Source organism: Lampris incognitus, chromosome 2, assembly GCF_029633865.1.
Source record: "Lampris incognitus isolate fLamInc1 chromosome 2, fLamInc1.hap2, whole genome shotgun sequence".
NCBI classification, from domain to species: Eukaryota; Metazoa; Chordata; class Actinopteri; order Lampriformes; family Lampridae; genus Lampris; species Lampris incognitus.
In genome coordinates this window covers 146042864-146066845 of record NC_079212.1, presented here as the reverse complement: position 1 = coordinate 146066845, position 23982 = coordinate 146042864, and the positions used below count along the sequence as shown (strand labels likewise).

The 23982-nt window shown below is 45.9% G+C and overlaps 1 protein-coding gene across 1 annotated transcript in view; it reads right to left on the bottom strand.

Annotated features, from left to right (window-relative positions):
- iffo2b (intermediate filament family orphan 2b) overlaps positions 1 to 15728 on the bottom strand; it is a 49040-nt gene extending 33312 nt beyond the window's left edge. Inside the window, exon 1 of the mRNA XM_056274751.1 lies at positions 15654 to 15728. The gene's annotated coding sequence lies outside the window, so the exon portion shown is untranslated. The remainder of the gene's footprint in view (positions 1 to 15653) is intronic.
- Positions 15729 to 23982: the final 8254 nt, after the last annotated feature.

The following is a 23982-nucleotide window of genomic DNA, read 5'->3' as shown; positions in this document are numbered from 1 at the left end:
GTTTTAAGGTGTTTTGTAATAAACAAGAGATTGAAAATTAAAATCAAGTAAAAGCTGGGGTGGGTAGTTGTTGTTTTATGGCGTTAGGGTTAGGATGAATGTCAATGTGGATAAACGTCAACCACATGTACACAGCTGTCCACACACTTCCACCTGCACCTACCAGCAAACGGGTGACAAGTTCCAAGTTGTACATATCAAGTTACGTCCACAATTCCGTCCGTCCGTCCGCTCATCCTCATCATTGTGGAGTAACTTGATATGTACAACTTGAAACTTCAGGTGCAGGTGGAAGTGTGCTGGTAGGTGCAGGTGAAAGTGTGCTGGTAGGTGCAGGTGAAAGTGTGCTGGTAGGCGCAGGTGGAGGTGTGCTGGTAGGTGCAGGTGAAAGTGTGCTGGTAGGTGCAGGTGGAGGTGTGCTGGTAGGTGCAGGTGAAAGTGTGCTGGTAGGTGCAGGTGAAAGTGTGCTGGTAGGTGCAGGTGGAAGAGTGCTGGTAGGTGCAGGTGGAAGTGTGCTGGTAGGTGCAGGTGGAAGTGTGCTGGTAGGTGCAGGTGAAAGTGTGCTGGGAGGTGCAGGTGGAAGTGTGCTGGTAGGTGCAGGTGGAAGTGTGCTGGGAGGTGCAGGTGGAAGTGTGCTGGTAGGTGCAGGTGGAAGTGTGCTGGTAGGTGCAGGTGGAAGTGTGCTGGGAGGTGCAGGTGGAAGTGTGCTGGTAGGTGCAGGTGAAAGTGTGCTGGTAGGTGCAGGTGAAAGTGTGCTGGTAGGTGCAGGTGAAAGTGTGCTGGTAGGTGCAGGTGGAAGTGTGCTGGTAGGTGGAGGTGTGCTGGTAGGTGCAGGTGGAAGTGTGCTGGTAGGTGCAGGTGGAAGTGTGCTGGTAGGTGCAGGTGGAAGTGTGCTGGTAGGTGCAGGTGGAGGTGTGCTGGTAGGTGCAGGTGAAAGTGTGCTGGGAGGTGCAGGTGGAAGTGTGCTGGTAGGTGCAGGTGGAAGTGTGCTGGTAGGTGCAGGTGAAAGTGTGCTGGTAGGTGCAGGTGAAAGTGTGCTGGTAGGTGCAGGTGAAAGTGTGCTGGTAGGTGCAGGTGAAAGTGTGCTGGTAGGTGCAGGTGGAAGTGTGCTGGTAGGTGCAGGTGGAGTGTGCTGGTAGGTGTAGGTGAAAGTGTGCTGGTAGGTGCAGGTGGAAGTGTGCTGGTAGGTGCAGGTGGAAGTGTGCTGGCAGGTGCAGGTGAAAGTGTGCTGGTAGGTGCAGGTGAAAGTGTGCTGGTAGGTGCAGGTGGAAGTGTGCTGGTAGGTGCAGGTGGAAGTGTGCTGGTAGGTGTAGGTGAAAGTGTGCTGGTAGATGCAGGTGGAAGTGTGCTGGTAGGTGTAGGTGAAAGTGTGCTGGTAGATGCAGGTGGAAGTGTGCTGGTAGGTGTAGGTGGAAGTGTGCTGGGAGGTGCAGGTGGAAGTGTGCTGGTAGGTGCAGGTGAAAGTGTGCTGGGAGGTGCAGGTGGAAGTGTGCTGGTAGGTGCAGGTGAAAGTGTGCTGGTAGGTGCAGGTGAAAGTGTGCTGGTAGGTGCAGGTGAAAGTGTGCTGGTAGGTGCAGGTGAAAGTGTGCTGGTAGGTGCAGGTGGAAGTGTGCTGGTAGGTGCAGGTGGAAGTGTGCTGGTAGGTGCAGGTGGAAGTGTGCTGGTAGGTGTAGGTGGAAGTGTGCTGGTAGGTGCAGGTGGAAGTGTGCTGGTAGGTGCAGGTGGAAGTGTGCTGGTAGGTGCAGGTGGAAGTGTGCTGGCAGGTGCAGGTGGAAGTGTGCTGGGAGGTGCGGGTGAAAGGTTGCTGGTAGGTGCAGGTGAAAGTGTGTGGACAGTTGTGTGCATGTGGTTGACATTTATCCATGGTAAATCTTGCAGGCGTCACGAAAAATATGCCATTGTCAATAGCGCACGCCAACAAACAGGAAACTGGGATGACCGCTGCAGTAGAAACCGGAAGTCAGTGGACTACAGTTCTGCACAGTCGATTCGCGTCCGCCCTGCCCCGCCGGTCGCTTGTGGTTGTAACCTTAACCCTAAAATAACACGACCAACTCGAAATGGCTGCTTCACATGAACAATATTACTGTAGCTGAGATTCTCTGGAAAAAAAACTATATAGTTTTTACATGGCTCGATTATCAACTGCGACACAAGTTTCCCGAGTCTCCTGCTTGTACACGAGGTGCGGAAGAGCGGTGCGGACGTCATTTGGTGGGAAGGGCTTAGCGGAGTGATACGAGGCAGCAGAGAGAGAGGCGGAAGGATTTGCATTGGAACGTTCATATTTCCTACTGCAGCTTAAAGAGCAAACGAGATAACAAAAGTAAAATTTTACAGTCGCCATTAAGATGAAAATAAAAGTTTAAAAAAATAGATTAAAGCTCAGAGAAATGAAATAGTCAGAAATGGTTAAACAATAAGCAGTAAAAGGCTAATCAGATGGAGGCAGAACCTCCCAATAAAACACCCTGAAATTCAGTCCACATGTTTCAGCTATTTTAATCAGGCAAACTCACTGGAACAACATTTCTAGAATAAAATTTAATGATGTCTCTGTAACAGCGTAGATACCCAAACAACCAAACAAATGGCACCATAAGATTAGCCTTTTAAAACAGGAACCACCAAAACTATCCATCCATCCATTATCCAAACCACTTATCCTGCTCTCAGGGTTGCGGGGGAGGCAGGCAAGGACAGGCCGCCAGGCTGGACAGGCCGCCAGGCTGGACAGGCCGCCAGGCCATCACAGGGCCAACACACACACGCATACACACCTAGGGACGATTTAGTATGGCCAGTTTACCTGACCTACATACCTTCGGACTGTGAGAGGAAACTGGAGCTTCACCAAAACTAGCCACAGAAAATTAGCATAGCGTCGTAAAATACTCTGTCAGTAAACTGGTTATTTTTCTGTTTGTTTGGCTCATGGTCCTAATACGTGGCAAGCGCCACAATAAAATAGAACGTAACCACTTTTTACAATGTAGTACTTTATGGAAGCCAATTTACATCCTTATTTGAAAAAACAAATGAAAAAAGTTTCAAACACTGGTTTCTCCACATTTTGGAAACTTTGTCCATGAAGATGTGCTTTGTGTTTTCCCCCCAAAATGGACACAAAGTACTTCATAACAGAACTGATACCAAGGAAACAGCTCTATGGAGGATGCAGTCTCAGTCGCACTTCATACTGCCCTTCATACAGCCCACCTGGAACATCCAAACACATACATATGTCAAGTCGTTGACTTTAGCTCCCCTTTCAGTACTATAATCCCCCATAAACTGGTAGACAAACTCAACAATCTAGGATCAGCCGCTTTACTCTGCTTATGGATAATGGACTTTCTCACTAACCGACCACAAAATGTTAGAATTGGCAACCACACATCCTCGACCCTCATCCTGAACACAGGTGTGCCACAGGGCTGTGTGCTTAGTCCAGCCCTCTTCATTCTCTTCACCCATGGCCGCACCCCCATCCATTCCTCTTACACTATAGTGAAGTTTGCTGATGACACCACTATAGCGGGACTGATATCCAACAATGAGGAGATGTACTACAAAGAAGAGGTCCAACAGCTGGTCGAGTGGTGTTCGGACAATAATCTGGTCCCGAACACCACAAAAACCAAGGAGAACATTGTGGACTTCAGGAGATCCAGGAAGACCACACATCCCCTCTCCACATAAATGGTTAGGAGATGGAGAGTGTCGACAACATCAAATTCCTGGGAATCCATATGCCAAAAGATCTCTCATGGTCCCTTAACATCTCCCACCTGGCGAAGAAAGCGCAACAGAGGCTTTTCTTCCTAAGAGAACTCAAACAGACCAAACTTCCCCCTCAGCTCCTACTAAACCTCTACAGAAGCACCATAGAGAGCATCTCTGCTACTGGGCCACATACTTTTGTGTTTTGTGTTGTTCTTGCCCTTTTGTGTGTGTTTAAGTGGGAGAGTACTGCTGGCGTCGTGTGTGGCTGCCGCTTCCCCCTTCGTAGCCCCCCATCCCATCCACCCTGTACGTCTGTTTATCTGCTGTCTTGTTTCACCCCATTTATTGTAAAGCCACTTTGAGTGTTAGAAAAGCCCTATATAAGATTGATTTAGTATTATTATTATTGTTGTTATACTCTGCTCTGCCAGCTGCACGGCCAAGAACCGGAAAGACTTGGTTCGTGTGCTAAAAATGGCACGGAAGACTGTGGGAACTGTGCTCACAACCTGAAGCTAGCAACATCAGTATGGGCCCAACCCACCCAGGTGACAGTTTCATTTAGCAGACGCTTTCATCCAAAGGGATGTACATCTGAGAGTTAATACAACCCAGGTCACAGTCTGTTTGTCCCCTTGCCATCGGGGAAGAGATATAGGGCAGATCCTTACCTAGCACAGGCTCAGTGACCACAGTGTCGCCATTGAAAAGGGCAGACACACAAAAGATCTTGGCTGAAAGAGCAAAGGATATGTGGTCACTGTACGGCAGGTGAGGTTGAGACAGAGATGCACTTCCTGCTAAACTGGGAAAAATTCCAAAATATAAGAGGAAAATACCAGGAGAAATTTGAAAGCAAGATTCCAAATGGTCTGCTCCTGGGTGAGAAGGAACAGCGATCACTTATTTTGGGAGAGGGTCAAAGTGCACAACTCGCAGCACAATATGTGTCAGAATGCCACAGCCTAAGGGTCAGCGAGTGACCAAAATACTGTCAGTTACTGTTCCCAAGTACTGTTCCGTCCATCCATCCATTACCCGGACCGCCTGTCCTGCTCAGGGTCGTGAGGATGCTGTTGCAATTACTGTTCAAATACTCTTTTAGATTTCTACCGGTTCTACCTATTCCTTTTTCCATTTTCCTCTTCCTTCTTTTTTTTCAATACTCTATTAACCTATTTCACTGTCACCTGCTTTGGCAACATTGTCATGAATGCAGTCATGCCAATAAAGCATTACTGAATTGAATTATAGGGCCATCAGAGCCCGAACTAACAGACTGAAGAACAGCGTCTTCCCCAGAGCTGTAGCCTCCATCACCCCCACCCTCCCATAGCTATTGAGGACTGAGGTCTTTACCATGCACAAGTGCCTTTTTATATATCATGTACAGATAGAGGACAATACTTTTATGCCCACATGTCTGTGTGTTGTTTCTTTAAGTAGCTAACTTGCAGTGAAATACCCTTTTATACTGCACTGTCACTGTCTACCTGCCTCATCCAAGTGCCTTATTCTTCATATATAGATAGAGGATGCTACCCCATTCTATTCATCTTGTTTATTTATCTTGTTTTTCTATTGCTGCTGGTCTCTAAGAGTTACCAAACATATTTTTGTCGTGTGCCTGTCTGTACTGGCAGTCTTAAGCGTCTCCTCTGATCAGACAGAGCGGGTATTAGAGGACAGATGTGTGTGTCGTTTCAATGCAGCGCTGGTTTACTGGCTGTGTGGGGCGTTTATCTAACAGGCGATGGCTGCCGTACGGAGCCACACGGGGAGATGCTGCATTGCGATGGCGAGGCAGAAAAATATGAGGCGTCTCGCATCGAACCGACCGTTTCTCATAGTTGTTTTTTTTTCTTTTCTTTTTTTTGTCTGCGGGACAAAGGCATTCCTGTGGGCCTTGCCAGTGAACACTCCCTGCTCAGCACGCTGCGTCTGGAGAGGCTCATTTGCACGCGAGCAGCCAGACCATTTCCCAATCAGTCAGTCTGAGGACAGCAAGGCACTACCTACAATGTGTTTTTATATCTTTAATGACATAATGGTTTGATGTTGACGCCCGATTTATCCTGACTGGCAGCAAAATAATACCATTTAATAACAACACACGACGTAAGTAATTATCATTGAGAATACCTTGTGGTTATAAAAACGGGATAAAAGACTTGCTGTCATGATGTTCACAAAACATGTTCTGTAACGACCAGTCAGCCACAGTGGGACATGGTGAACATGTGAAGAAGGCAGTAGTGTGACATATGAAGAAGGCAGTAGTGGGACATGGTGAACATGTGAAGAAAGCAGTAGTGGGACATGGTGAACATGTGAAGAAGACAGTCGTGGGACATGGTGAACATGTGAAGAACATGTGCAGTAGTGGGACATGGTGAACATGTGAAGAAAGCAGTAGTGGGACATGGTGAACATGTGAAGAAGACAGTCGTGGGACATGGTGAACATGTGAAGAAAGCAGTAGTGGGACATGTGAACATGTGAAGAAGACAGTCGTGGGACATGGTGAACATGTGAAGAATGTGCAGTAGTGGGACATGTGAACATGTGAAGAAAGCAGTAGTGGAACATGTGAACATGTAAAGAAGACAGTCGTGGGACATGGTGAACATGTGAAGAACATGTGCAGTAGTGGGACACGGTGAACGTGAAGAACGTGCAGTAGTGGGACATGGTGAACATGTGAAGAACGTGCAGTAGTGGGACATGGTGAACATGTGAATAACATGTGCAGTAGTGGGACATGGTGAACATGTGAATAACATGTGCAGTAGTGGGACATGGTGAACATGTGAAGAACGTGCAGTAGTGGGACATGGTGAACATGTGAAGAACGTGCAGTAGTGTGACATGGTGAACATGTGAATAAGACAGTAGCAGTAGTGTGACATGGTGAACATGTGAAGAAGGCAGTAGTAGTAGTGTGACATGGTGAACATGTGAATAAGACAGTAGCAGTAGTGGCACATGGTGAACATGTGAAGAAGGCAGTAGTGGGACATGGTGAACATGTGAATAACACAGTAGTGGGACATGGTGAACATGTGAAGAAGGCAGTAGTGCGACATATGAAGAAGGCAGTAGTGGGACATGGTGAACATGTGAAGAAAGCAGTAGTGGGACATGGTGAACATGTGAAGAAGACAGTCGTGGGACATGGTGAACATGTGAAGAACATGTGCAGTAGTGGGACATGGTGAACATGTGAAGAAAGCAGTAGTGGGACATGGTGAACATGTGAAGAAGACAGTCGTGGGACATGGTGAACATGTGAAGAAAGCAGTAGTGGGACATGTGAACATGTGAAGAAGACAGTCGTGGGACATGGTGAACATGTGAAGAATGTGCAGTAGTGGGACATGTGAACATGTGAAGAAAGCAGTAGTGGAACATGTGAACATGTAAAGAAGACAGTCGTGGGACATGGTGAACATGTGAAGAACATGTGCAGTAGTGGGACACGGTGAACGTGAAGAACGTGCAGTAGTGGGACATGGTGAACATGTGAAGAACGTGCAGTAGTGGGACATGGTGAACATGTGAATAACATGTGCAGTAGTGGGACATGGTGAACATGTGAATAACATGTGCAGTAGTGGGACATGGTGAACATGTGAAGAACGTGCAGTAGTGGGACATGGTGAACATGTGAAGAACGTGCAGTAGTGTGACATGGTGAACATGTGAATAAGACAGTAGCAGTAGTGTGACATGGTGAACATGTGAAGAAGGCAGTAGTAGTAGTGTGACATGGTGAACATGTGAATAAGACAGTAGCAGTAGTGGCACATGGTGAACATGTGAAGAAGGCAGTAGTGGGACATGGTGAACATGTGAATAACACAGTAGTGGGACATGGTGAACATGTGAAGAAGGCAGTAGTAGTAGTGTGACATGGTGAACAAGTGAATAAGACAGTAGTAGTAGTGTGACATGGTGAACATGTGAATAAGACAGTAGTAGTAGTGTGACATGGTGAACATGTGAAGAAGGCAGTAGTAGTAGTGTGACATGGTGAACATGTGAATAAGACAGTAGCAGTAGTGGGACATGGTGAACATGTGAATAAGACAGTAGTAGTAGTGTGACATGGTGAACATGTGAAGAAGGCAGTAGTAGTAGTGTGACATGGTGAACATGTGAATAAGACAGTAGTAGTAGTGTGACATGGTGAACATGTGAAGAAGGCAGTAGTAGTAGTAGTGTGACATGGTGAACATGTGAAGAAGGCAGTAGTAGTAGTGTGACATGGTGAACATGTGAATAAGACAGTAGTAGTAGTGGCACATGGTGAACATGTGAATAAGACAGTAGTAGTAGTGTGACATGGTGAACATGTGAAGAAGGCAGTAGTAGTAGTGTCACATGGTGAACATGTGAATAAGACAGTAGTAGTAGTAGTGGCACATGGTGAACATGTGAATAAGACAGTAGTAGTAGTGGCACATGGTGAACATGTGAAGAAGGCAGTAGTAGTAGTGTGACATGGTGAACATGTGAATAAGACAGTAGTAGTAGTGGCACATGGTGAACATGTGAATAAGACAGTAGTAGTAGTGTGACATGGTGAACATGTGAAGAAGGCAGTAGTAGTAGTGTCACATGGTGAACATGTGAATAAGACAGTAGTAGTAGTAGTGGCACATGGTGAACATGTGAATAAGACAGTAGTAGTAGTGGCACATGGTGAACATGTGAATAAGACAGTAGTAGTAGTGGCACATGGTGAACATGTGAATAAGACAGTAGCAGTAGTGGCACATGGTGAACATGTGAAGAAGGCAGTAGTGGGACATGGTGAACATGTGAATAACACAGTAGTGGGACATGGTGAACATGTGAAGAAGGCAGTAGTAGTAGTGTGACATGGTGAACAAGTGAATAAGACAGTAGTAGTAGTGTGACATGGTGAACATGTGAATAAGACAGTAGTAGTAGTGTGACATGGTGAACATGTGAAGAAGGCAGTAGTAGTAGTGTGACATGGTGAACATGTGAATAAGACAGTAGCAGTAGTGGGACATGGTGAACATGTGAATAAGACAGTAGTAGTAGTGTGACATGGTGAACATGTGAAGAAGGCAGTAGTAGTAGTGTGACATGGTGAACATGTGAATAAGACAGTAGTAGTAGTGTGACATGGTGAACATGTGAAGAAGGCAGTAGTAGTAGTGTCACATGGTGAACATGTGAATAAGACAGTAGTAGTAGTAGTGGCACATGGTGAACATGTGAATAAGACAGTAGTAGTAGTGGCACATGGTGAACATGTGAATAAGACAGTAGTAGTAGTGGCACATGGTGAACATGTGAATAAGACAGTAGCAGTAGTGGCACATGGTGAACATGTGAAGAAGGCAGTAGTGGGACATGGTGAACATGTGAATAACACAGTAGTGGGACATGGTGAACATGTGAAGAAGGCAGTAGTAGTAGTGTGACATGGTGAACAAGTGAATAAGACAGTAGTAGTAGTGTGACATGGTGAACATGTGAATAAGACAGTAGTAGTAGTGTGACATGGTGAACATGTGAAGAAGGCAGTAGTAGTAGTGTGACATGGTGAACATGTGAATAAGACAGTAGCAGTAGTGGGACATGGTGAACATGTGAATAAGACAGTAGTAGTAGTGTGACATGGTGAACATGTGAAGAAGGCAGTAGTAGTAGTGTGACATGGTGAACATGTGAATAAGACAGTAGTAGTAGTGTGACATGGTGAACATGTGAAGAAGGCAGTAGTAGTAGTAGTGTGACATGGTGAACATGTGAATAAGACAGTAGCAGTAGTGTGACATGGGGAACTTGTGAAGAAGGCAGTAGTAGTAGTGTGACATGGTGAACATGTGAATAAGGCAGTAGTAGTAGTGTGACATGGTGAACATGTGAAGAAGGCAGTAGTAGTAGTGTGACATGGTGAACATGTGAAGAAGGCAGTAGTAGTAGTGTGACATGGTGAACATGTGAATAAGACAGTAGTAGTAGTGTGACATGGTGAACATGTGAATAAGACAGTAGTAGTAGTATGACATGGTGAACATGTGAATAAGACAGTAGCAGTAGTGGGACATGGTGAACATGTGAATAAGACAGTAGTAGTAGTGTGACATGGTGAACATGTGAAGAAGGCAGTAGTAGTAGTGGGACATGGTGAACATGTGAATAAGACAGTAGTAGTAGTGGCACATGGTGAACATGTGAATAAGACAGTAGTAGTAGTGTGACATGGTGAACATGTGAAGAAGGCAGTAGTAGTAGTGTGACATGGTGAACATGTGAATAAGACAGTAGTAGTAGTGTGACATGGTGAACATGTGAAGAAGGCAGTAGTAGTAGTGTGACATGGTGAACAAGTGAATAAGGCAGTAGTAGTAGTGTGACATGGTGAACATGTGAAGAAGGCAGTAGTAGTAGTGTGACATGGTGAACATGTGAAGAAGGCAGTAGTAGTAGTGTGACATGGTGAACATGTGAATAAGACAGTAGTAGTAGTGTGACATGGTGAACATGTGAATAAGACAGTAGTAGTAGTATGACATGGTGAACATGTGAATAAGACAGTAGCAGTAGTGGGACATGGTGAACATGTGAATAAGACAGTAGTAGTAGTGTGACATGGTGAACATGTGAAGAAGGCAGTAGTAGTAGTGTGACATGGTGAACATGTGAATAAGACAGTAGTAGTAGTGGCACATGGTGAACATGTGAATAAGACAGTAGTAGTAGTGGCACATGGTGAACATGTGAAGAAGGCAGTAGTAGTAGTGTGACATGGTGAACATGTGAATAAGACAGTAGTAGTAGTGGCACATGGTGAACATGTGAATAAGACAGTAGTAGTAGTGTGACATGGTGAACATGTGAAGAAGGCAGTAGTAGTAGTGTCACATGGTGAACATGTGAATAAGACAGTAGTAGTAGTAGTGGCACATGGTGAACATGTGAATAAGACAGTAGTAGTAGTGGCACATGGTGAACATGTGAATAAGACAGTAGTAGTAGTGGCACATGGTGAACATGTGAATAAGACAGTAGCAGTAGTGGCACATGGTGAACATGTGAAGAAGGCAGTAGTGGGACATGGTGAACATGTGAATAACACAGTAGTGGGACATGGTGAACATGTGAAGAAGGCAGTAGTAGTAGTGTGACATGGTGAACAAGTGAATAAGACAGTAGTAGTAGTGTGACATGGTGAACATGTGAATAAGACAGTAGTAGTAGTGTGACATGGTGAACATGTGAAGAAGGCAGTAGTAGTAGTGTGACATGGTGAACATGTGAATAAGACAGTAGCAGTAGTGGGACATGGTGAACATGTGAATAAGACAGTAGTAGTAGTGTGACATGGTGAACATGTGAAGAAGGCAGTAGTAGTAGTGTGACATGGTGAACATGTGAATAAGACAGTAGTAGTAGTGTGACATGGTGAACATGTGAAGAAGGCAGTAGTAGTAGTGTCACATGGTGAACATGTGAATAAGACAGTAGTAGTAGTAGTGGCACATGGTGAACATGTGAATAAGACAGTAGTAGTAGTGGCACATGGTGAACATGTGAATAAGACAGTAGTAGTAGTGGCACATGGTGAACATGTGAATAAGACAGTAGCAGTAGTGGCACATGGTGAACATGTGAAGAAGGCAGTAGTGGGACATGGTGAACATGTGAATAACACAGTAGTGGGACATGGTGAACATGTGAAGAAGGCAGTAGTAGTAGTGTGACATGGTGAACAAGTGAATAAGACAGTAGTAGTAGTGTGACATGGTGAACATGTGAATAAGACAGTAGTAGTAGTGTGACATGGTGAACATGTGAAGAAGGCAGTAGTAGTAGTGTGACATGGTGAACATGTGAATAAGACAGTAGCAGTAGTGGGACATGGTGAACATGTGAATAAGACAGTAGTAGTAGTGTGACATGGTGAACATGTGAAGAAGGCAGTAGTAGTAGTGTGACATGGTGAACATGTGAATAAGACAGTAGTAGTAGTGTGACATGGTGAACATGTGAAGAAGGCAGTAGTAGTAGTAGTGTGACATGGTGAACATGTGAATAAGACAGTAGCAGTAGTGTGACATGGGGAACTTGTGAAGAAGGCAGTAGTAGTAGTGTGACATGGTGAACATGTGAATAAGGCAGTAGTAGTAGTGTGACATGGTGAACATGTGAAGAAGGCAGTAGTAGTAGTGTGACATGGTGAACATGTGAAGAAGGCAGTAGTAGTAGTGTGACATGGTGAACATGTGAATAAGACAGTAGTAGTAGTGTGACATGGTGAACATGTGAATAAGACAGTAGTAGTAGTATGACATGGTGAACATGTGAATAAGACAGTAGCAGTAGTGGGACATGGTGAACATGTGAATAAGACAGTAGTAGTAGTGTGACATGGTGAACATGTGAAGAAGGCAGTAGTAGTAGTGGGACATGGTGAACATGTGAATAAGACAGTAGTAGTAGTGGCACATGGTGAACATGTGAATAAGACAGTAGTAGTAGTGTGACATGGTGAACATGTGAAGAAGGCAGTAGTAGTAGTGTGACATGGTGAACATGTGAATAAGACAGTAGTAGTAGTGTGACATGGTGAACATGTGAAGAAGGCAGTAGTAGTAGTGTGACATGGTGAACAAGTGAATAAGGCAGTAGTAGTAGTGTGACATGGTGAACATGTGAAGAAGGCAGTAGTAGTAGTGTGACATGGTGAACATGTGAAGAAGGCAGTAGTAGTAGTGTGACATGGTGAACATGTGAATAAGACAGTAGTAGTAGTGTGACATGGTGAACATGTGAATAAGACAGTAGTAGTAGTATGACATGGTGAACATGTGAATAAGACAGTAGCAGTAGTGGGACATGGTGAACATGTGAATAAGACAGTAGTAGTAGTGTGACATGGTGAACATGTGAAGAAGGCAGTAGTAGTAGTGTGACATGGTGAACATGTGAATAAGACAGTAGTAGTAGTGGCACATGGTGAACATGTGAATAAGACAGTAGTAGTAGTGTGACATGGTGAACATGTGAAGAAGGCAGTAGTAGTAGTGTCACATGGTGAACATGTGAATAAGACAGTAGTAGTAGTAGTGGCACATGGTGAACATGTGAATAAGACAGTAGTAGTAGTGGCACATGGTGAACATGTGAAGAAGGCAGTAGTAGTAGTGTGACATGGTGAACATGTGAATAAGACAGTAGTAGTAGTGGCACATGGTGAACATGTGAATAAGACAGTAGTAGTAGTGTGACATGGTGAACATGTGAAGAAGGCAGTAGTAGTAGTGTCACATGGTGAACATGTGAATAAGACAGTAGTAGTAGTAGTGGCACATGGTGAACATGTGAATAAGACAGTAGTAGTAGTGGCACATGGTGAACATGTGAATAAGACAGTAGTAGTAGTGGCACATGGTGAACATGTGAATAAGACAGTAGTAATAGTGGCACATGGTGAACATGTGAAGAAGGCAGTAGTAGTAGTGTGACATGGTGAACATGTGAATAAGGCAGTAGTAGTAGTGGCACATGGTGAACATGTGAATAAGACAGTAGTAATAGTGGCACATGGTGAACATGTGAAGAAGGCAGTAGTGGGACATGGTGAACATGTGAATAACACAGTAGTGGGACATGGTGAACATGTGAAGAAGGCAGTAGTAGTAGTGTGACATGGTGAACAAGTGAATAAGACAGTAGTAGTAGTGTGACATGGTGAACATGTGAATAAGACAGTAGTAGTAGTGTGACATGGTGAACATGTGAAGAAGGCAGTAGTAGTAGTGTGACATGGTGAACATGTGAATAAGACAGTAGCAGTAGTGGGACATGGTGAACATGTGAATAAGACAGTAGTAGTAGTGTGACATGGTGAACATGTGAAGAAGGCAGTAGTAGTAGTGTGACATGGTGAACATGTGAATAAGACAGTAGTAGTAGTGTGACATGGTGAACATGTGAAGAAGGCAGTAGTAGTAGTAGTGTGACATGGTGAACATGTGAATAAGACAGTAGCAGTAGTGTGACATGGGGAACTTGTGAAGAAGGCAGTAGTAGTAGTGTGACATGGTGAACATGTGAATAAGGCAGTAGTAGTAGTGTGACATGGTGAACATGTGAAGAAGGCAGTAGTAGTAGTGTGACATGGTGAACATGTGAAGAAGGCAGTAGTAGTAGTGTGACATGGTGAACATGTGAATAAGACAGTAGTAGTAGTGTGACATGGTGAACATGTGAATAAGACAGTAGTAGTAGTATGACATGGTGAACATGTGAATAAGACAGTAGCAGTAGTGGGACATGGTGAACATGTGAATAAGACAGTAGTAGTAGTGTGACATGGTGAACATGTGAAGAAGGCAGTAGTAGTAGTGGGACATGGTGAACATGTGAATAAGACAGTAGTAGTAGTGGCACATGGTGAACATGTGAATAAGACAGTAGTAGTAGTGTGACATGGTGAACATGTGAAGAAGGCAGTAGTAGTAGTGTGACATGGTGAACATGTGAATAAGACAGTAGTAGTAGTGTGACATGGTGAACATGTGAAGAAGGCAGTAGTAGTAGTGTGACATGGTGAACAAGTGAATAAGGCAGTAGTAGTAGTGTGACATGGTGAACATGTGAAGAAGGCAGTAGTAGTAGTGTGACATGGTGAACATGTGAAGAAGGCAGTAGTAGTAGTGTGACATGGTGAACATGTGAATAAGACAGTAGTAGTAGTGTGACATGGTGAACATGTGAATAAGACAGTAGTAGTAGTATGACATGGTGAACATGTGAATAAGACAGTAGCAGTAGTGGGACATGGTGAACATGTGAATAAGACAGTAGTAGTAGTGTGACATGGTGAACATGTGAAGAAGGCAGTAGTAGTAGTGTGACATGGTGAACATGTGAATAAGACAGTAGTAGTAGTGGCACATGGTGAACATGTGAATAAGACAGTAGTAGTAGTGTGACATGGTGAACATGTGAAGAAGGCAGTAGTAGTAGTGTCACATGGTGAACATGTGAATAAGACAGTAGTAGTAGTAGTGGCACATGGTGAACATGTGAATAAGACAGTAGTAGTAGTGGCACATGGTGAACATGTGAAGAAGGCAGTAGTAGTAGTGTGACATGGTGAACATGTGAATAAGACAGTAGTAGTAGTGGCACATGGTGAACATGTGAATAAGACAGTAGTAGTAGTGTGACATGGTGAACATGTGAAGAAGGCAGTAGTAGTAGTGTCACATGGTGAACATGTGAATAAGACAGTAGTAGTAGTAGTGGCACATGGTGAACATGTGAATAAGACAGTAGTAGTAGTGGCACATGGTGAACATGTGAATAAGACAGTAGTAGTAGTGGCACATGGTGAACATGTGAATAAGACAGTAGTAATAGTGGCACATGGTGAACATGTGAAGAAGGCAGTAGTAGTAGTGTGACATGGTGAACATGTGAATAAGGCAGTAGTAGTAGTGGCACATGGTGAACATGTGAATAAGACAGTAGTAATAGTGGCACATGGTGAACATGTGAAGAAGGCAGTAGTGGGACAGGACTGAGGTGTGGTTGTCTTCCCTTCAGTCCCGTGCAGCCCAGTGTTCCTCTGCTGATAGGAACGGGAATATTTCACATAGCTCTTCTCAGACAGTTCAGATCAGACCACACCCTGTTGGCACATGTCAAATAACTGTCTGAAACAGTCATGTTCTAGAAAGGAATAGTTTATCATAGTATATCTCATGACACATTAAAACATTCCATCACAGTTAACACTAGTATAAGTACTGTATATATCGTAAGTACTGATTATATGTGTGTAATGTGTCGTAATTTAAGTACCCTTAGTATAGAGAAGTACTAGTCACTTAACATCGATCCATCCATCCATTATCCACACTGCTTATCCTTACTCAGGGTCGCGGGGATGCTGAAGCCTATCCCAGCAGTCATTGGGCGGCAGGCGGGGAGACACCCAGGCCGCCAGACCATCCCAGGGCCCACACACACACACACACACACACACACACACACACACACACACACACACACACACACACAATCAATCCTAGGGACAATTTAGTACGGCCAATTCACCTGACCTACATGTCTTTGGACTGTGGGAAGAAACCGGAGCACCCGGAGGAAACCCACGCGAACATGCAAACTCCACGCAGGACGACCCCCAAGGTTGGACTACCCCAGGGTTTGAACCCAGGACCTTCTGGCTATGAGGCGACCGCGCTAACCACTGTGCCTCCGTGCCGCCCTTTGTGAGAAATACCTAGCCACAATCCCCCCCCCCCCTAAATCTGACTAGGATAACATCCTAGAGGTCAATATTAGTAATAGGAATTCTATTTCTTGCCTGTATGGTCTGATCTACTCTCTTACACTCCCATTGTGTCTTCTAAACAACATTGGGAAGATGATCTTTTCTGTGAATTTTCAGATGGAGAATGCAGTTTCTAAAATCACTCAACACTCACTTGACACTTAACGCTTAATCACGTAATGCTCAGTTCTAAAAAGAAAGGCTTTAATTATCGCCTAGATGAACCTTAATACGTGTCTAACATGGCCTTGATAGTCACTAAAATGAGCAGATAAATCAGGTTGGCAAGGCCACAACACACGTGTTCTACATGAGTCAGTCTGGGGACCACAGAATGTCAAATGTGTTGTAGACATTTGATCCCTTAAATGTAGGCCAGGACCTGAACCCAGGGCAGACATATGGCAAGTCCTTTACAATGGATTCTCATGAGACCAGGCAATAGGAAGTAGAGAAGAAAAGAAGAAGAAGAAGCTAGTGTTACATACTAAGATCGATGTGTCTGGCTGCATGCAAGAACAACATGCCCTTGATAGTCACAAAATGTGAGCAGATAAATCAGGTCGGAGAGACCACAACACACTTGTGAATCCAGTCATGTGTGTTTGTGTACCTCCATCTCCGTGGCTGAGTTCTCCATCTCAGCCACGCTCTCATACCAGTTGCAGGAGGACCTCCACTATAATTCACCCCCAACACGGATTCTTCCAACAGCCGTGGCCCCGACAGGCAGTGTGTGTCGGGAAGAGGTGGTGGGACGCGGAGGTTAAGGAGGGGAATTGTGAGATGGGTTAGGGTTGTTTGTTTTTTTTTACCGCATCAAGAGAAGTGGGATGTAAATCTTGCGTCAGGATATTGATTGGATGTCATGAGTGTGTGTGGGACGTGTGGAGTGTTAATGAGGTGTTGCTGTTTGTGACCACTGCTATGCACAACCTGGAAAAGCAGTGTGTTTTTTACCGGGACCCGGACCCGTGGTTCATGTAGAGGGGAAATATTCAAACACAAGAGCAGCGACTTACAGTAAAGTCTTAAAGCATCCAGCAATGCTTTGAATGATCCAGTTTGGATTCTGTCACAAAATCTACTACTACTACTACTACCACTTTCAGCTGCTCCCGTTAGGGGGCGCCACAGCGGATCATCCGTTTCCATCTCTTCCTGTCTTCTGCATCTTCCTCTGTCACACCAGCCACCTGCATGTCCTCCCTCACCACATCCATAAACCTCCTCTTTGGCCTTCCTCTTCTCCTCTTCCCTGGCAGCTCCATATTCAGCATCCTTCTCCCAGTATACCCAGCATCTCTCCTCCACACATGTCCAAAGCATCTCAATCTTGTCTCTCTTGCTTTGTCTCCAAACCGTCCAACCTGAGCTGTCCCTCTAATATGCTCGTTCCTAATCCTGTCCTCCTTCATCACTCCCAATGATAATCGTATCATCTTCATCTCTGCCACCTCCAGCTCCTCCTCCTGTCTTTTCATCAGTGCCACTGTCTCCAAACCATACAACATAGCTGGTCTCACTACCATCTTGTAAACCTTCCCTTTAACTCTTGCTGGTACCCTTCTGTCACAAATCACACCTGACACTCTTCTCCACCTACTCCACCCTGTCTGCACTCTCTTCTTCACCTCTTGTCTGCCCTCCCCGTTACTTTGGACAGTTGACCCCAAGTATTCAAACTCATCCACCTTCGTCACCTCTACTCCTTGCATCCTCACCATTCTGCTGTCCTCCCTCTCATTCACACATAGGTATTCCGTCTTGCTCCTACTGACTTTCATCCCTCAGTGCTCCTGCTGTGGGGAAGAAGCTGTTCTTGTGGTGTGAGGTTGTGGTTTGTATAGACCTTGGCCTCTTGCCAGAGGGGAGTGTTTTGAAGAGACCATATGTATGAATGGTATGTGATTGGCTGGCGTCTTTGTCCCTATAATGGAGCCAGGTTACCTGTTCAGGGTTTCTGTCCCGGCCTTTCCAACCTCCGCCTGCTGGGACCAACGACCCAGCCACCCTGAGCTGGAAAGGGGAGGCTGCTAGCTAGCATTAGCCTTAGTGGTCTGCTTATTTGTTGAACAGACAACGTCCTAAGATCAAACCTCATTATGACTGGGTGAAAATATTTCTGACGGAACACGTACGTATGGATGATGTGATGATAATTAGGGGGTGACTACTGGTTCTTCCATGAGATATTTACACAGCAGTACGTGTTGATAGATGACCGTTAGCAGTGTGGATTTGATAACCAAGCAGGCAGACGTTCATGGTCCATTTAACTAAAACCGTGGAATAAGTTCAGAAAACGGTCTCGCTGTACTGTAGTGCAGCCTCTAAGACCAGGGAATAACAACATTTAAGTTATACCCCCATGTTACTACAACCACAATCCCACGACACACGTAGTCTCACATCAACACATCCATGTTAAACCATTAAGCTAACGGGCCTGAGATGTCTGTGACCCTTGGTTAGCCAGTTAGCATTTGGTGTCCCTTGATCAAGGCCCTGTTTTATATTCATGCAGCCATCCAACAACACAAATGTGAAGAAATGGCAACACCTGTATTGTGTTATATGTAGGTATCAGCAGTCGGTGAAATTTCCCCCCCCTTCTAAAATCAGTACTGGTCTCAAGAATCCCGTATCAGGCGGGCTCTGGTTATGTGTTATGTTGACACGGCAAACAAGTGATCACAGACGGAGATAAAGACGACAGAAAGTTAGCTATTTCCCATTGCGGGCCATGGTGAGAACCGATCTTTACCCTTCCGAGACAAAAAGCGGATGTACGTCAGCCATGTTCGTGAGAAAGGCCTCTTGACTCTTCACGGCCGCCCGTGATAAAACCCCACCCTCTCTTTTAACAAGAGCTTTGCCACACAGACACATTAAACCATTAAACTGACACGTTCGTACCCCACGGCCCTCTTGTTTTTACAGAAACGTGCGTCGGAGGCACATGTCGCCGGATTCCTATCTCGCTCCGTCATGTAAACTGTACACAGAGACGCCTCGGCCATGTTGTCATTCCATGACGGATGACCCAACCCCCACCACGGGTGACCCCCCCCTCCCCTTTGCTGCTCTGCACTGAGAAGGAGTGCCAAGGCTTAAATATAGAAATGTAGACCTCCTGTTCTCCTAGACGAGACACAGACACCCCCAGGCCAGGAGGAGCTGGAGGAAGGTCGGTGTTGCTATGTCGGTGGGGATATTTTCCCCAGGCACCATTAACATCGGCCTATTAGGAGCAATTCATTGACACAACCTCGCGGATTAAAGCAAGGGAGGAATCGGTCAATCGCTACGAGTAATCGGTCCGGAGGAGACCATGTTCAGATAGAGATAGATAGAGACGCTGTGACGTACAGGCAAGCCATATTGTCTCCTTTTAAAACTTGTTTTACATGGGACACTTTGGATTTATCCACATTACTAATGATCATTTATCAACATCGTCCTCATATATAAATAACTTACCAAGGCACCAATAGTCATCCCCTAAAATCACCACACTACCCATATGGAGGTATTCAGTCAATATCACCTTACTCGTGTGTGTGTGTGTGTGTGTGTGTGTGTGTGTGTGTGTGTGTGTGTGTATGTTATAAGTAGGAAATGTGCTATGAGGAGGTTTACAGAAGTTGGAAAATGTTTGGGGGAGTTGACAGATGTGATCTCCTCTAAAGGATTTTTCTTTAAAACTCTTAAAACTGCAGTATTTTTATATATTTGGTCCTCCTTTCACCCTATTGGTCTATTCTTCTGAAAGTCCATACAATTAAACAATATTTATTAATACAAATTACAGAAACGGCCGTAAACACAGAGCAGCAAAGATATTCAACACCTTCACTAACATTAATGGCACCGTATAGAACTCGGCCTGTATGAATGTGCACACACTCCCATCACCTGAACACAAGACATTCCATCACCTGAACACAGGACACTCCCATCACCTGAACACAGGGCACTCCCATCACCTGAACACAGGGCACTCCCATCACCTGAACACAGGGCACTCCCATCACCTGAACACAGGACACTCCCATCACCTGAACACAGGGCACTCCCATCACCTGAACACAGGGCACTCCCATCACCTGAACACAGGGCACTCCCATCACCTGAACACAGGGCACTCCCATCACCTGAACACAGGACACTCCCATCACCTGAACACAGGACATTCCATCACCTGAACACAGGACACTCCCATCACCTGAACACAGGGCACTCCCATCACCTGAACACAGGGCACTCCCATCACCTGAACACAGGACACTCCCATCACCTGAACACAGGACACTCCCATCACCTGAACACAGGACACTCCCATCACCTGAACACAGGACACTCCCATCACCTGAACACAGGACACTCCCATCACCTGAACACAGGACACTCCCATCACCTGAACACAGGACACTCCCATCACCTGAACACAGGGCATTCTCATCATCTGAACACAGGACACTCCCATCACCTGAACACAGGACACTCCCATCACCTGAACACAGGACACTCCCATCACCTGAACACAGGACACTCCATCACCTGAACACAGGACATCCCATCACCTCAACACAGGACATCTCATTATCTCAACACAGGACATCCCCATTACCTGAACTTAGGACACTCCCATCACCTGAACACAGGACATCTCATCATCTGAACACTGAACATTTCATCATCTAAATACAGGACATTCCATCCCCTGAACACAGGACACCCCCTCATCTAAATAGAGGACATTCCCATCACCTCAACACAGGATATTCCCATCATCTAAACACAGGACATTCCTATCATCTGAACACAGGATATTCCCATCATCTAAACACAGGACATTCCTATCACCTGAACACAGGACATCTCATCATCTGAACACTGAACATTTCATCATCTAAATACAGGACATTCCCATCACCTCAACACAGGACATTCCCATCACCTCAACACAGGACATTCCATCCCCTGAACACAGGACCTTCCCATCACCTGAAAACTAAACATCCCCTCATCTAAATACAGGACATCCCCATCATCTGAACACAGGACATCCCATCACCTGAATACAGAACTTCCCATCATCTGAACCAACAAGTCCACACATCCACACCAACACGATATTCAAGCAAAACAAACACATTTAAACATTCTTGCTCAATTCAGATCACCCCTGTACATTTAGCCGGCCAGTGACACACTGGCGCTACAGTGTTTTACTGTGTTTCTGGGACACGGCTCTTACAAGCTCAGTCTGGTTAGAATCACAGCGGGCTGGGTTCGTCTCCTGGTCCATGATGACCAGTCTGGATGACACATTGACTCTTAGAAATCCCAACACAACGGAATGAGATTTTCTATGGATTTCAATTCTAGAGGAGTGTTGAGAGGCAAGTGGAGGCAGACCTCGGTATGTAACGTGGACCATGTCTGCAACACAACATCTGAGAGGAACGTCTACAGGCTGCACACCGTGTTTTAAGCCATTAGATAATACTTATGACAGCATCTCGTTATGTCTGTAGCTACACTCATCAAAGTTTCCAGCTCAGAGGCGGCTTTGCTAGACGTGGCGGCGGATCCTCCCACGTGTTGGTAGCCTGCCTGATGGATTGCAGCCAACACGTCTAATCCCGTGTCCTAACGTGTCCCGGCATCATCACAACACACACACAATCCCAAAAGTCTGGGCGTGTTCTCGGCTTGTCTGCACCATACAAGAGGATTACGATTACTCAGCCCCCCCCCCCCCCCAAAGCCAGTCCTGACCCTCTTCACCTCTTTTGTTTTTTCACCATCAACTAATTGAATTTTCAATTTAGTCCACAAAACACACAGGTAAACAGGTTCAAATATTCCTGATGCTTGTTGCTTTTACCCAGTATTCTCTCTGCCCTCAACTTTGACCCCTCATATGTGAGACGAGCCGGTAGGTGTGTCTGTGTAATTACTGGAGTGTCATGACAGGTGTGATCTTAGGGACCAAAAGAAGAGATAATTGCTTGCAGTGGAGCTTATGTAAGTGTTTTAATGCTAACAATGTGCCGTCAGTGTTAGTCATTAAGCAGTGGAAGGGCCATGCGAAGTTTGTACATGTTCCTCTGAAAGCGCCTCATCCGTGATGGCGGCTTTGTTTTTTAACCGGATTAAATATTTCATGTGTCAGAAATGTTCAGAGGCCTTTCGGTGCACGTTTCAGGGAGATAATCCCAAAAAGCAACGTGCACACAACCATGATGGTTTTTCACACTCTGCAAAGTGCTTATTCACCTCTTTTTCTAATGTTGGTTTTCCTGCACCGGCTTCACCCTGCACAGGTTTAACTGCTGCACCGTCCGAGAATTTCTGCAAAGCCTCCTCAGAAAAAAGGCTCGGATTTAGAATTCGGTTCCATGCAGGGAAAAGGCTGAAACCTAAAGACGGGAGGGTCCGTCTTCTGCTCGTTTCTGCAGTTTGCAGCCGAGGGGAGGAAGGGAGGGGAGGGGTCGGTGTGACAGAAAATCACTCTTCCCCGAAGGTCTGCATCCCCTCATCCCCCCCTGCAAAGCGACCCCACCCCGCATCCAGCGACACCAGCCGTTGCTGCACCCGCCCTTGTTTCCTCCACGCGGTCCACATTAAAGCCCCGTCATCGTCGCTCCGGGCTCGACGGGGTATTATACTGTATGGAGGGCACGGAGCTGAATAAGTGAGTGAAAAGAGGGAGGAGGTGGGACAGTTTGACAGCCTCCTTCAGACTTCCCCGCTTAACAAATGCTGGGGATTTAGAGATCCTGTCCCCCGACGCTCAGACAGCGACGCTGCGTGTCCGGGCCTTGCTCGGGTGGGGCCGTGGCTGAGGCGTTTTCCATCCATTCAGAAAATGTTTCCCTCTGGCGTGGCTTCTCCTTTATGTGTTCTCACTCATACTGCGGGTGAGGCATGATGGGTGGACCTGTGTGGAATCATCTAAGCACACACACCTGTGTGATGGATCGGACCTGCAGACACGAAACAACAGCGCTCCCAAAGCTCGCAGCAGTCTCTTGGGGATGCACGATGTGGAAATGGCTGCTAATACCTGATCATTTACATGTCCTGTTGGCCGACATTGATCCCCCCCTCCTCCCCTTTTCTCCCCAATTGTATCTGGCCAATTACCCCACTCTTCCGGAATGTCCCGGTCTCTGCTCCACCCCCTCTGCTGATCCGGGCAGGGCTGCAGACTACCCCATGCCTCCTCCCGTACATGTGGAGTCACCAGCCGCTTCTTTTCACCTGACAGTGAGGAGTTTCACCAGGGGGACGTAGCGCGTGGGAGGATCACGCTATTCCCCCCAGTTCCCCCTCACCCCCTGAACAGGCACCCCAACCGACCAGAGGAGGCGCTAGTCCAGCAAGCAGAACACGTACCCACATCCGGCTTCCCACCCCCAGACACGGACAACTGTGTCTATAGGAACGCCCAACCAAGCTGGACGTAACACGGGGATTCGAACCGGCGATCCCCGTGCTGCTAGGCAACGGAATAGACCGCCACGCTACCCGTATTCCACCGAGCCTGTATTCCTACCTGTCCTGTTTATTACTGAACGCTCATCCATGTGTCTGGTGTACGGTGACTGAGACAGAGCCACTGACTATAACCTGAACTCCAATGTGACTTACTACATGAAAAGTTAAAGCGCTTTGTCTCCCCCTGCATGAAGGGTTTCTAATGGAGAGACAGACAGAGACCATAGAGAGAGAGAGACACAGACATAAAGACATGGAGAGAGACAGCAAGAGAGAGACAGAGACATAGAGACAGAGACAGGGATGGAGACATAGAGAGACAGAGACAGAGAGGCAGCGAGAGAGAGAGACAGACATAGACAGACAGCGAGAGACATAGAGAGACAGCGAGAGAG